Raw genomic sequence first — 13670 nt, forward strand, 5'->3', positions numbered from 1 at the left:
TTTTACGGATGGTCCCACAAGCCCCGATGTTGTGTTCAACCAGACTTTTAAATAGGGGTATGCTGGTGTAATAATTGTCCACATATAGATTGTAGCCTTTTTGAAAAAATGGACTTATCAGCTCCCAAACAATTTTTCCAGATGTCCCCAGATAAGTAGGGCATCCTGGTGGGTTTAGTTGGCTATCTTTCCCCTCATATATGCGAAAAGCGGATGTGTATCCGGTTGAACTTTCGCACATTTTATAGAGCTTTATTCCAAACCTTGCCCTTTTAGATGGGATAAATTGCTTGAGGTGCAGTCTTCCTTTGAATTTTACAAGGGACTCGTCTATAGAAATATTTTGTGTTGGGGTGTAGAGGCTTAAGAATTTTTCTGACAAATTTTCAATGATGGGTCTAATTTTATATAACCTGTCATGTTCTGGGGCATTTCTGGGCAGGCATTGACTATTGTCGTTAAAATGCCAAAACCGCATGAGCATTTCATAACGGGTCCTAGGCAGAATGACTGAAAACATAGGGGTGGCTTGAACAGGGTGGTTGGACCAGTAGGATTGAATGCTCGGTTTTTCAACAAGCCCCATGGCAAATGTAAGTCCTAAAAATTTTTTTATTTCCGGGACATTAGTTGGTGTCCATAAATTTGCCCTAGCATAGTAAGATCGGGGATTCTGGCTTATGAATTGGGACGCGTATAAATTTGTTTGCACGGCAATATGCTCTAGCAAGCTGTCTGTAAAAAACAAATTAAAAAAATGAATTGGTCCAAAATCTTCCACCTCCACATTTATACCAGGAATGGCATTGAAATCAGGGCTGAATGGAGCAGCCGAATCTGAAGCCTCCCATCTGGGAAATGCTAGATCATGTGGCAACGCCCCTTGTACACTGGCGTGCGCCAATTCACTAGTAGCAGGGACAGCGCTTGTACTGGGCAGTGTTCCCTGATTTGGAGACGTTTCTCCAGTAGCGCTATTTGCCCCTATTGCTGTACTGGTCCTTGGGCTTGAGGATGGAACAGAATCATTGCTCATTTCTGGGCTCTCAGTGTCGCCGCTACTAAAGCCCTCAAAATCCATATCTCCATCTGAGATTGCGCTGTCATCAGTGTCAGAACACAGCAGGGCATACACCTCCTCTGCGGTATAAGTCTGACGGGCCATTTTATTTTTATATTTTTTGACTGGACTGAACGGACCGGACTGAAAGGACGGGACCGGACTGGACTGACCGGACTGATCTGACAGGACTGACTGACTGATGTGACAGGACTGACTGACTGATCTGACAGGACTGACTTACTGACAGATCTGACAGGACTGACTGACTGACAGATCTGACTGACTGACAGATCTGACAGGACTGACTGACTGACAGATCTGACAGGACTGACAGATCTGACAGGACTGACTGACTGACAGATCTGACTGACTGACAGATCTGACAGGACTGACTGACTGACAGATCTGACAGGACTGACTGACTGACAGATCTGACAGGACTGACTGACTGACTGACAGATCTGACAGGACTGACTGACTGACAGATCTGACAGGACTGACTGACAGATCTGACAGGACTGACTGACTGACAGATCTGACAGGACTGACAGGACTGACTGACAGATCTGACAGGACTGACTGACAGATCTGACAGGACTGACTGACTGACAGATCTGACAGGACTGACAGATCTGACTGACAGATCTGACAGGACTGACAGATCTGACTGGACTGATCTGACAGGACTGACTGATCTGACAGACTCACTAACCCTAACTCTTACTTTCTTTTTTATTTTATTTTTTTTTTTACTTTCACAGTGGCAAGGCTGACAGCTCTTGTCACACTGTTTCTCCTCTGCTCTCTCACTGAGATCGGAGGAGAAACTGCATTTATCAGGCAGATCGCCCGGGAAAGTTTGTTGCTAAAACAAACTTCCCTGGTGATGTCTCTGATTGGCTGGTGTGACTCTGACATCATCGAGACCTGAGCCAATCAGGTCTCGATGATGTCAGAGGTCACAGCACCGGGATCCCCACCGCTGACAGGTATGTGGGGGGTCCCGATCGCCGACCACCGGCTGTCCCTATCTTTTAAATGCCGCGATCGCTATGGATCGCGGCATATAGAAGATAGGAACAGGTTAACATCATGGGGACCTGATCCAATCAGGTCCCCATGATGCCACATGTCAGAGCTAACGCTCTGAACCAGTACCGCAGCGCTAGCAGGACCCTGGGGGTCCTGAGCGCTGCGGGAAAACCCACTGTTTTTAAACGTCGGCGCTGCACAGAGCCCAGGCAGCGCCGACGTTTATGTACAGTGGGCGGTCCTGAACCGGTTAATACTAGGCTCCTTTTCACCAGGACCAGCGTCTCCCGCGTGGCTGGAGGCAACCACCGGTAACCCTAAGCAGAAGACCTTTGCAGACAACATGACCCTCCCCCCTGAAGAGCAGCTCAAAGTCACTGGCAACTATCTCACCCTCTTCCTTCATTCACCCCTGGACGTATCGCTCCGCCCCCAAGTTACGGGTCCAGCGTGCTCTTTCTGTCACATTACCGCGATGAAGGGTTTAGCCTTCAGCAGCAAGTGAGAGGCATGTCTCTGCCTATGGCCACACCACCCTGAACACGCCCGATCTCATCTGATCTCGGAAGCTAAGCAGGGTAGGGCCTGGTTAGTACTTGGATGGGAGACTGTAAACTAATACTCTTCCTGTATTATTTTTTTTTTCTGAGGACTTCTCAAAGTATCAATATCACGATATTCTTATAAAAAAATGTATCTATTTATTCTTGGATTGTCCATTAAAAAGAATCAGATTGCAGCAGGTACATACAATAATTAGTTATAAAGTAATTGTCCATTTGTCCATAATTAGCTTAATTGTTTAATTGCTGAGATTCACCCATCTTTCCTTGGATCCTGGCTGGTAAATCATGTCTTTGTCCAGCATGTGTCCAGGCCTACATGTCATCTGCTTCTCAGCATGAAGATTCTGTGTCTTGTGGGGTGGGCAGAGCAAGAGAGCCCCCCCTTTCTGTACCATGGGCTTTTATAGCCAGTCGTATGGACACCTGTTCTACGTATGGTAGTGAACCAAAAATACACACACAAATAGCGCATGTCATCTAGACACGATGGCTGAGGCATAGAACTCAGAAAAATGATTATCGATTAACATTCCAAATGAATTTCCATAATTAACCATTTAACATTTCCCCCTTTTTGAGAATAAAAGGACTTTAACTGAAAATTCTCAAAAGAAGATACATTCATCAATCATTTTTTCTTTCCTTCTTCCTTGGCAATATCATTAAATTTCCATAATAATAATAGTAATAGTAATAATAGTATCAATATCGGATTATTGTTATATAATGATGTGAATTCATATTATGATAAGCCGTGACTAATATTCATTTAATATGTATAATTATACTTCCCTATATCTAAATTGAAGCAATCGCGGGTTCAATCATCATCATCTGATGTCATCGGGTCGACGTCTCGTCTTCTTCTTGGTTCTTTTATAACACAGTCTTTAGATGAAAACTCCTTTGAAATAAATTACAGCATGTAGATATTGTACAGTCCATAATTGTGCTCATTATTGTTCAGTCCATAAACTGTACTCTTTATTAGAAAGATCATGTGTGTCAGTTGATAAGAAAACAAAGTCCATGGATGAAATGTAGCTTTAATATCTGTGCAGTGTCACCTGGACTTACGTTAGATCGTCTTTGGAATCTTCCGTGTGTCCGCACTGGTCTCGTGTCACTTTTGGAACAGATGTGACGTCTTTGGTCAGTAAAGCAAGGGTTAACTTGACACTTTCCTGCTTTATATAGCACCATAACCAGTACTCAGTCCTTTATATACAGGACACATATGCCAGGTATTACCTGTTCACCAGCTTTCATTGAAGCGTTGCAGGTGATAAGAAACCACTGGAACGTGATGAAACTTGAACACAACACAGTACATATAGGATCATCGTCCTCTGCCATCCTGGTGATCAGTGGTGTGAATTGTATTGTATGTAATGGACACAGTCTATTATAACACTCAGCATTCACATCTGTTACCTTCTGAGACGTCCGGATATCAGTTGCTTCTTCTTGTAACTTTTGAGAATCTCTTTGATTTATAAAAATTAAAAGTCTTTATTAAGATAGAATTCATAATTGCGATGTCTTGATTGAAGTCTTCATTCCCTAATCTGATACCAAATCTGGCAGTTTTTCCTAACCTATAATATCACAGCGTACCATAGCAATCAGTAATATCCATCTAATTATTATCAAAATATTAAAATAAATTATGTTTGGAATAATAAACAATAATAGATAATAATTCATTATCAATCAAGTTCTCCATATGATAGAACATTTTTATGTCATAGGTGTAATTACCTTTTCCAACCAATAGGTGTCAGTGTATTTTGAAAAAACAAGTTTTTATATCTTTATTAAACCAATAATATCAAAGAATGTATATGTAGTGCCGGCGTCCCTGCCCTCTGCTAGGCAGGAACGCTGTTCCCCTCACCTCTCTGCTCCGTGCCCGGCGTCCTCCTCCCGCTCTGCTGGCAGCGCGCGCTCCTTCCTGGCCACTGTGCTTAGGGTGCGCGCACTCTCCCTCCCTCTTAAAGGGGCCGCGCGCGCCGTCCTAAGGAGTCCCCGGCCAATGGCCGGAGGACTTCACCATATATAAGGCACCTCCTCCAAAATGGAGGTGCCCGAGCAATGTTGTTGCACTGTTCACCACTCTGCTTCAGCCCTCAGGTCCCGTTGCCAGTTACCTGCCAGATACCTGCCAGATTCCTGCCAGCTTGCTGTCTTATTCCTGCCTGATATTCTGCTACCTGTCTGCTAGCCTGAGGTCTGACGGTCTGCCTTACAACTCCTGTCAGTCTGTCTAAGGACCAGCTTGCCCGCTCACCTGGGAGCGCATATCAACTACCTGCCTGCTTGCCTGAGGTCCGACGGTCTGCCTTCCAACTCTTGTCAGTCTGTCTATGGACCAGCTTGCCCGCTCACCTGGGAGCGCACATCTGCTACCTGCCTGCTAGCCTACCTGGAGGCTCCGCCGTCACATGCTGTGACCACCCGTTTATCCAGAGACTCTCGCCTGCTCACCTGGGAGCTCACGTCTACCATCAGCCGCCACAGGTCGTACCAACCCTTTACCCAGAGACTGCCCCGGTCACTTGCCGTGACCATCTGCCCGTTCATCCAGAGATTGCCCCGGTCACTTGCCGTGACCTCCTGCCCGTTCTTCCAGAGACTGTCCCGGTCACTTGCCGTGACCTCCTGCCCGTTCTTCCAGAGACTGTCCCGGTCACCTGCTGTGACTGCCTGCCTGGTCGCCACCCGCTCCCTTACAAGGACCGCCCCCTTGTATAGTAGCTCAGAGGTTCCGCCTCCCAGACCCGTTACAGTATACTCCTGAAACAAAATGAATAAATATATGAATGTATGAATGAATGAATGAATGAATGAATGAATAAATGAAAAAATGAATGAATGAATTGTTGTGTTTACTCAGAAAATGTAAACATTTTTTTCCTTAGCAATATATATTTAATGAAGCAATACTCTTGTATTAGACATTACTTTATTAAATATTAATGTGTTTTCTCAATTGAGATATTGAACTCAAATAAAATCAAATGAGAATTAAAAAATGAAAAAATAGAAAAATAAGAAGTATAAAGTAAGAATAAAATTTTAAAAATGAAAAATAAAATTAAGAGTAAAAATAAGAATAAAAATAAGGCCTTTAAATTTTAATGACAAATGCAGAGTAATTATATTCTCCATAAAAAATACCCTTATAGCTCCATTATCTGGATGATTTCATATTTGTCATAACCTTGTACCACCAAAAAATATTAAATTATGCAACTTTGCATGTAATACCCTTCTTAATTATACCATAGTACCTTATTATTATTTCTTCTTTATTAAAATGTGTGGAAAATAAGTATTGATCAAAAGTGATTATGTAATCAGGATCAAAAACACATTTTCCCCCTTAATACCAAAAATATTATTTTATAAAATTTATGTATATATCAGAACCCAATTAAAAATAATTATTCTTCTAGAAATATTGTGCATAAATTTCATATTGATGAGTAGCATAGATTTGACTAAAGAGAGGTGTGTACCTATTTAGGTAACCATTAAAAATAATATTATAGTTATTCAAGAATATTATCATGTGGAAAATTATTCTAAATATAAATTTGCTTTGTAAACCATTTTGATGTGTGGTTGCCCTTATCCACTATTAGTTAAATCAAGAAATAATAATTATTAAAGAAATATAGAAATATATATATGTAGATAATACCTAATTATGTATTATAATTTCCTCAGAATTAAATATATTTTTGTACCTTCACATAAAGAAACATTTTTTTTTTTTTAAACATACAAACATACGAGGCCTCTGTCACATCAATCACACTTAGCAGCTGCTGATTTACTCATCTGTCACCTTCACTCTGACATTCACAGATCTGTTCAACTCAAACATTCCACATATGAAGTTTTAGATACAGTGCCTACAAGTAGTATTCAACCCCCTGCAGATTTAGCTGGTTGACACATGCGGAATTAACTTGGCATTGTGACATTTGTACTGTAGATCAGCCTGGAAGTGGGAAATGCACTGCAGCAAATTTTGTTTTTGTTTTTTTTTTTTGTTTTTTTTTTAAAACGTTAAAAGTTATTTCAGAGTGTCATTTATTATTCAACCCCTCAAACCACAAGAATTCTGTTTGGTCCCCCTAAAGTATTAAGAAGTAGTTCAGGCATCAAGAATAATGAGCTTCACATGTGTGGATTAAAGATCTCTTTTGCCAGCCTTTTCTGACTATTTAAGACCCTCCCCAAACTTGTGAACAGCACTCAGACATGGTCAACATAGGAAAGACAAAGGAGCATTCCAAGGCCATCAGAGACAAGATCGTGGAGGGTCACAAGGCTGGCAAGGGGTACAAAACCCTTTCCAAGGAGTTGGGCCTCCCTGTCTCCACTGTTGGGAGCATCATCCATAAGTGGAAGGCTTATGGAACTACTGTTAGCCTTCCACAGCCTGGACAGCCTTTGAAAGTGTCCTCCCGTGCCGAGGCCAGGCTTGTCCGAAGAGTCAAGGCTAACCCAAGGACAACAGGGAAGGAGCTCCGGGAAGATCTCATGGCAGTGGCGACATTTGTTTCAGTCAATACCATAAGTAACGTACTCCACCGCAATGGTCTCCGTTCCAGACGAGCCCGTAAGGTACCTTTACTTTCAAAGCGTCATGTCAAGGCTCGTCTACAGTTTGCTCATGATCACTTGGAGGACTCTGAGACAGACTGGTTCAAGGTTCTATGGTCTGATGAGACCAAGATCGAGATCTTTGGTGCCAACCACACACGTGACGTTTGGAGACTGGATGGCACTGCATACGACCCCAAGAATACCATCCCTACAGTCAAGCATGGTGGTGGCAGCATCATGCTGTGGGGCTGTATCTCAGCCAAGGGGCCTGGCCATCTGGTCCGCATCCATGGGAAGATGGATAGCACGGCCTACCGGGAGATTTTGGCCAAGAACCTCCGCTCCTCCATCAAGGATCTTAAGATAGGTCGTAATTTGATCTTCCAACAAGACAACGACCCAAAGCACACAGCCTAGAAAACCAAGGCCTGGTTCAAGAGGGAAAAAGTCAAGGTGTTAGAGTGGCCTAGTCAGTCTCCTGACCTTAACCCACTTGAAAACTTGTGGAAGGAGCTCAAGAATAAAGTCCACATGAGACACCCAAAGAACCTAGATAACTTGGAGAAGATCTACATGGAGGAGTGGGCCAAGATAACTCCACAGACCTGTGCCGGGCTGATCAGGTCTTATAAAAGACGATTATTAGCTGTAATTGCAAACAAGGGTTATTCCACAAAATATTAAACATAGGGGTTGAATAATAATTGACCCACACTTTTATGTTAAAAATTTAATAAAATTCAACTGAGCAACATAACTTTTTGGTTTGTAAGATTTATGCTTCTGTTCATAAAACCTACTCTCGTTTGCAGTTTGAAGGCTCTAACTTATTTGCATCTTATCAAACCAGCTAAATCTGCAGGGGGTTGAATACTACTTATAGTCACTGTATATATATATATATTTAACCCAAAATTGTTGCATCCCAATTTATTAATGCGCATTGCCATATCAATTGAATATCTTTATATTTCTTTGAATATTCCCCAAGTACATATTATATAATATGAGAGTAAGTCACTGGAATTTCAGACACTTGAAAAAACTCTTGTCTTAGATTCTTTTTTCACTGGCTGCCCGGTCTTAAGTTACATCAGTTGAAAATAGAATGAATGGGATCCCATACTATTAGCTCAAAGTTCAAAGGCCGCAGCTGTCACACGTCATGCTGTAAAGCTTCTTTAATTTGCACGAACACTTCATGCACAGAAAATATTAGCAACACAAAAGAATTAATAAGTATTACATATATATTATAGTTCAACTAGATATATTGTTATTATTTTAAAATGTTATACACATAAAATCATGCAATTTTTTCACTTCCTGTGTGAATAAAGAAATAAATCCATTTTAGAGTTCTTTGATCAAATCCTGCTTTGGAATGAAAACTCTAAGGAAATATAAGAAAATAAAATTAAATATCAAATTCATACAGAAACAGAATTCTTTAAATATCTTATACATATATTGGTTGGTTCTAATGTAATTCAAAATATTGCTACTTAAAGTTATATATATGAAATTCTAATTTATTAAATAATATGTATATATATATATATTTTATAAAAGTATATATAAATACAATTATACGCAATCTCTACTTAGACAAGTGTATATATATATATATATACATATATATATATATGAACTATTAGAAACTATGTAACTACAATTTTACTGTATAAGATTATAAATAAATATTGAGACATTGTATTACATTTTGATACAACATTATAATTACAGTTTTTCCTTAGCCACTCCCTAAACCAAATCTTCTGTCTCTCTCAAATATCTCCAGAAATGCCCTATTTAGGAAAGACATTTTTCTATCCTTCAAAACCTCAGAGAACTGCCTGTTCTTCTGTCCACATTCCATGACGTCACAGTGAGTTGGTCGTCTCACCTGTCTCTGTCCATCAGTTTCAGCCATTTTCCTTTTTAGAGAATCACAGTTCTGACTGAGAATTAACTCATTCTGTGGAGAGATGGATCTTTGCACTGGCTGATATGGCTTATAACATATATGAAATCTTCTGCGTATTTGATAGAGTTCACTATGGGGATGACTCAGTCTAGGAGAGTTTGATTTTGGCTTTTGGTAAGATTTTACCTTTCCTGTTTTTATAAGTTTAGCTTGATTTATTTTCTTTTCACGATTCTCATGTTTTCTAACAAAATCCAGCATCTGCGCACATTCAAATAATGAATTTTTTTGTGATGCCATAACTTGGGAAACTGAATTTAGGAATTTGAATTTTTGTACAAAAGTTGTTATCATATGTTGTACTTTTCCATTTTTGATTAGAGCTTTGTACAACCGTTCAAATATGGACATGAATGTATATGTACATTCCTTCCTACCAATCCTTAGTTTCTGCAGATCTTCTATGTTGGGAAAATCCTTTGTGACACAATAAATCAAATATCTTAATCTGTCCGAATCATTTTCCCATCCATTAGGAGAGTTAGTTTCACAGGGCATTAAATGTAAACGTCTGGACAATGTCACAGGAATGCATATTTTAAATAATTGATTCCTCTCCTCATTGGATAAATCAAACTTATCAGAGAAGCTCTCAAATGTCTCTGAATTTCTACAGGCATGGATTTTGACATCATATTTTGGCATGATTTTGTATAATTTCAGCAAATTTTTCCTCATTTTAATTTGGAGTTGAGCCTGGGTAATTCCAGAATTCTCTGATATTTTTAGTGGCTCTTGTACGTCCGTTCCTCCTACGTCACTCACGTCTCCTCCCACATCACCTAGTATGTCGGTTTCTCGTATGTCAGTTATGTCTCCTCCCATGTCACGTTTCTGTATGTCCGTCTCTTGGTCAGACCCAAGGTCACCTTCAGTTACAGACACGTGTCTTACTTCTTGTTCATTTTCCACATTACAGTCAGAATCAGTATCACCGTCTGACACTTCTACACTATTTTCCTGCTTAGAAATATCTAACACAAGACTATGAAAAAAATCTACCAAATGTAGAATATTTCTCAATTTCTGTTTGTCTCTATTTACCAATTTAGAAGTTAACTGTAAATTCTGCAATTCACATTCTTTGTATAAACTGAGCCACAAAACTTCTATGTCATCTCCTACATTAACTTTGAAATTAATATTACTTTGTTTAGCAAAACAAGAAATTATATCCATATTTTGCTTACCTTAAGATTCCTTGGCTTCTCTTTATCAGCACGTCCTGTCTTCAGTTCGTCTGATTCTTTTCCTGTGTGATTCTGTTCCTTGTTAGTACCTCTGCTTCCTGTCTTTCCTCAGTCTGTAGGTCCTTTCTGCTTCTCGTGGCAAACTAGTGAATTTACTGACACGTGAACAACAGCTGTTCAGCTCGTCAGGACTCCCCCCTTGTTCACGGAAGAAATTCACTTACTTAATTTAAAAAAAAAAAAACAGGACTGGCAGGCTCACCATTGTAAAATAATAAATACTCTTCCTGTATTATTTTTTTCTACTGAGGACTTCTCAAAGTATCAATATCACGATATTCTTATAAAAAATGTATCTATTTATTCTTGGATTGTCCATTAAAAAGAATCAGATTGCAGCAGGTACATACAATAATTAGTTATAAAGTAATTGTCCATTTGTCCATAATTAGCTTAATTGTTGAGATTCACCCATCTTTCCTTGGATCCTGGCTGGTAAATCATGTCTTTGACCAGCATGTGTCCAGGCCTACATGTCATCTGCTTCTCAGCATGAAGATTCTGTGTCTTGTGGGGTGGGCAGAGCAAGAGAGCCCCCCATTTCTGTACCATGGGCTTTTATAGCCAGTCGTATGGACATCTGTTCTACATATGGTAGTGAACCAAATATACACACACAAATAGCGCATGTCAACTAGACACGATGGCTGAGGCATGGAACTCAGAAAAATGATTATCGATTAACATTCCAAATGAATTTCCATAATTAACCATTTAACAGAGACCGCCTGGGAATGCCAGGTGCTGTTGGCTTTTGCTTTTTCCTTCCTTCCACCAGCAGGGGGCACTCTCTTCTATGCCTTTTTTCCATTCCCTTTCACAAGTGCACACATTCATTCTCTTTTCTTTTCTTTTGCGCTATTTCATCTCTGCAAAATTCCAGCATCCTTCTGATCACCGTGGGCCTCCAGCATTGTTGCTTCTTTACTTTTAATACTAGGCTCCTTTTCACCAGGACCAGCGTCTCCCGGGTGGCTGGAGGCTACCACCGGTAACCCCAAGCAGAAGGCCTTTGCAGGCAACACGACCCTCCCCCCTGAAGAGCAGCTCAAAGTCACTGGCAACCATCTCACCCTCTTCCTTCATTCACCCCTGGACATCTTGCTCAGCCCCCAAGTTACGGGTCCAGCTTGCTCTTTCTGTCACATTACCGCGATGAAGGGTTTAGGGTGCAGGAGACCCTGTGCCGAGACATTTTTGAAGACACCTGATTCGGCGGGTGAATCACTGCTAAATAAACCACACCTGTAGGGACCGCACAGCCTTTGCATGGACCCTTCGGAGCCCGCCCCGTCACGGCCAGATTGCTCACCACCAAGCGATCCTGAGAAAGGCTGGCCGGGCGATGGATCAAGCAGCGTCTACTGGCCATACCACCTTGGATATGCCTCATCTTGTCTGATCTCGGAAGCAAAGCAGGGCTGGGCTCGGACAGTACTTGGATGGGAGACCTCCTGGGAACACCGGGTGCTGTAGACCATTTTGATGACGTTTTGCCCTACTGCCCAGCTCGGCTAGCATGGAACGGCGCCTTGCCGGACCCCGACCTTAAGTAACTTAGATGATGGAAGCCCCAAGGCCTCTGAGCCAGTTGGCAGCTAAGTACGCTACCCCGCCACCTTCACGCACGCTTGACACCGAGCTCCTTGCCACGGCTAGGAGTGTTTATTGACTCCTCTGCTCGCCGTGTGGAAATGATGGCATTAAAAGCACCCGGGGCCGTGAAGGGGCCAGGCTTTCAGCAGGTGCCCAGGGAAGATTTTGGATGCCGGCCGCCTAGCGAGGTCCAGCAGAAGTAACATGTTTCTCTGCAAAGAAGCTTGTGTAACCAAGCCAGACGGCTGACAAAGAGCTAACCTCAGGGCAAGGAAGGTGCGGAAGGAATTGGGGAGGGGGGGGTGATTCCTGCTAGGGCCCTGAAATCATAAAACAGGCAGGAGAGTCTGACGCATGGTGACGGAAAGGTTGTAGGGGCAGATAGGGGGTGTTGTCACGTGCGAGCACGTGTGCATGCTGGTTTGTGTGTGAGAGTGCGCTTCCTAGGTGTGGCGCGCTGCAGACAGTCAAAGGAATTGTTCCCTTTCATTAAAAGTTAATCCCCGGCTGCAGGCTATTAGAAAGCAACTAACCGCGCTCTACTCACCCTACCCGGGTCTACCGGTGAGTCTCGCCTCTGCTCCCGGCCTGTGGCATTGGCCGTGAAGCTGACGTTCCGTCGACAGCGCTGCAGCCGATCAGTGAGCTCAGTGGCTCTGAGTGGGGCGTTCTGTCTACAAGACCTTTTAAGGAAGCCAGCAAAAAAATTGAAGAGAAGGGAAAGCACAAAAGGACCTGGTCTTGCTGAGCACTGGAAAGGGCAGCCGGCAGCCAGACGTCAAAGTAGAAAAGCAGCAAGTGAGAGGCTTGTCTCTGCTTACAGCCACACCACCCTGAACACGCTCAATCTCGTCTGATCTTGGAAGCTAAGCATGGTTGAGCCTGGTTAATACCTGGATTGAAGACTGCCTGGGAATACCAGGTGCTGTAGGCTTTTGCTTTTTCCTTCCTTCCACCAGCAGGGGTCACTCTCTTATATGCCTTTTTTCCATTCCCTTTCACAAGTGCACACATTCATTCCCTTTTCTTTTTTTCATTTGCTTTCTCTCTTGCGCTCTTTCATCTCTGCAAAATACCAGCATCCTTCTGATCACCGTGGGCCTCCAGCATTGTTACTTCTTTACTTTTAATACTAGGCTCCTTTTCACCAGGACCAGCGTCTCCCGTGTGGCTGGAGGCAACAACCGGTAACCCCAAGCAGAAGACCTTTGCAGGCAACACGACCCTCCTCCCTGAAGAGCAGCTCAAAGTCACTGGCAACCATCTCACCCTCTTCCTTCATTCACCCCTGGACGTCTCGCTCCGCCCCCAAGTTACGGGTCCAGCTTGCTCTTTCTGTCACATTATCACGATGAAGGGTTTATCCTGCAGGAGACCCTGCGCCGAGACATTTTTGAAGACACCTGATGCGGCGGGTGAATCACTGCTAAACAAACCACACCTGTAGGGACGGCACAGACTTTGCATGGACCCTTCGGAGCCCGCCCCGTCACGGCCAGATTGCTCGCCATCAAGCGATCCTCAGAAAGGCTGGCCGGGCGATGGATCGAGCAGCG

At 42.5% G+C, this 13670-nt stretch overlaps 2 pseudogenes; both read left to right on the plus strand.

Annotated features, from left to right (window-relative positions):
- The first annotated feature begins 11877 nt into the window (after positions 1–11877).
- Positions 11878–11997, plus strand: LOC141269390 (5S ribosomal RNA; annotated as a pseudogene).
- A 932-nt stretch (positions 11998–12929) lies between these two features.
- LOC141269036 (5S ribosomal RNA) lies at positions 12930–13048 on the plus strand (annotated as a pseudogene).
- Positions 13049–13670: the final 622 nt, after the last annotated feature.

This window comes from Phyllobates terribilis, unplaced genomic scaffold, assembly GCF_046119375.1.
Source record: "Phyllobates terribilis strain yellow unplaced genomic scaffold, ASM4611937v1 Scaffold_4__5_contigs__length_816908805, whole genome shotgun sequence".
NCBI classification, from domain to species: Eukaryota; Metazoa; Chordata; class Amphibia; order Anura; family Dendrobatidae; genus Phyllobates; species Phyllobates terribilis.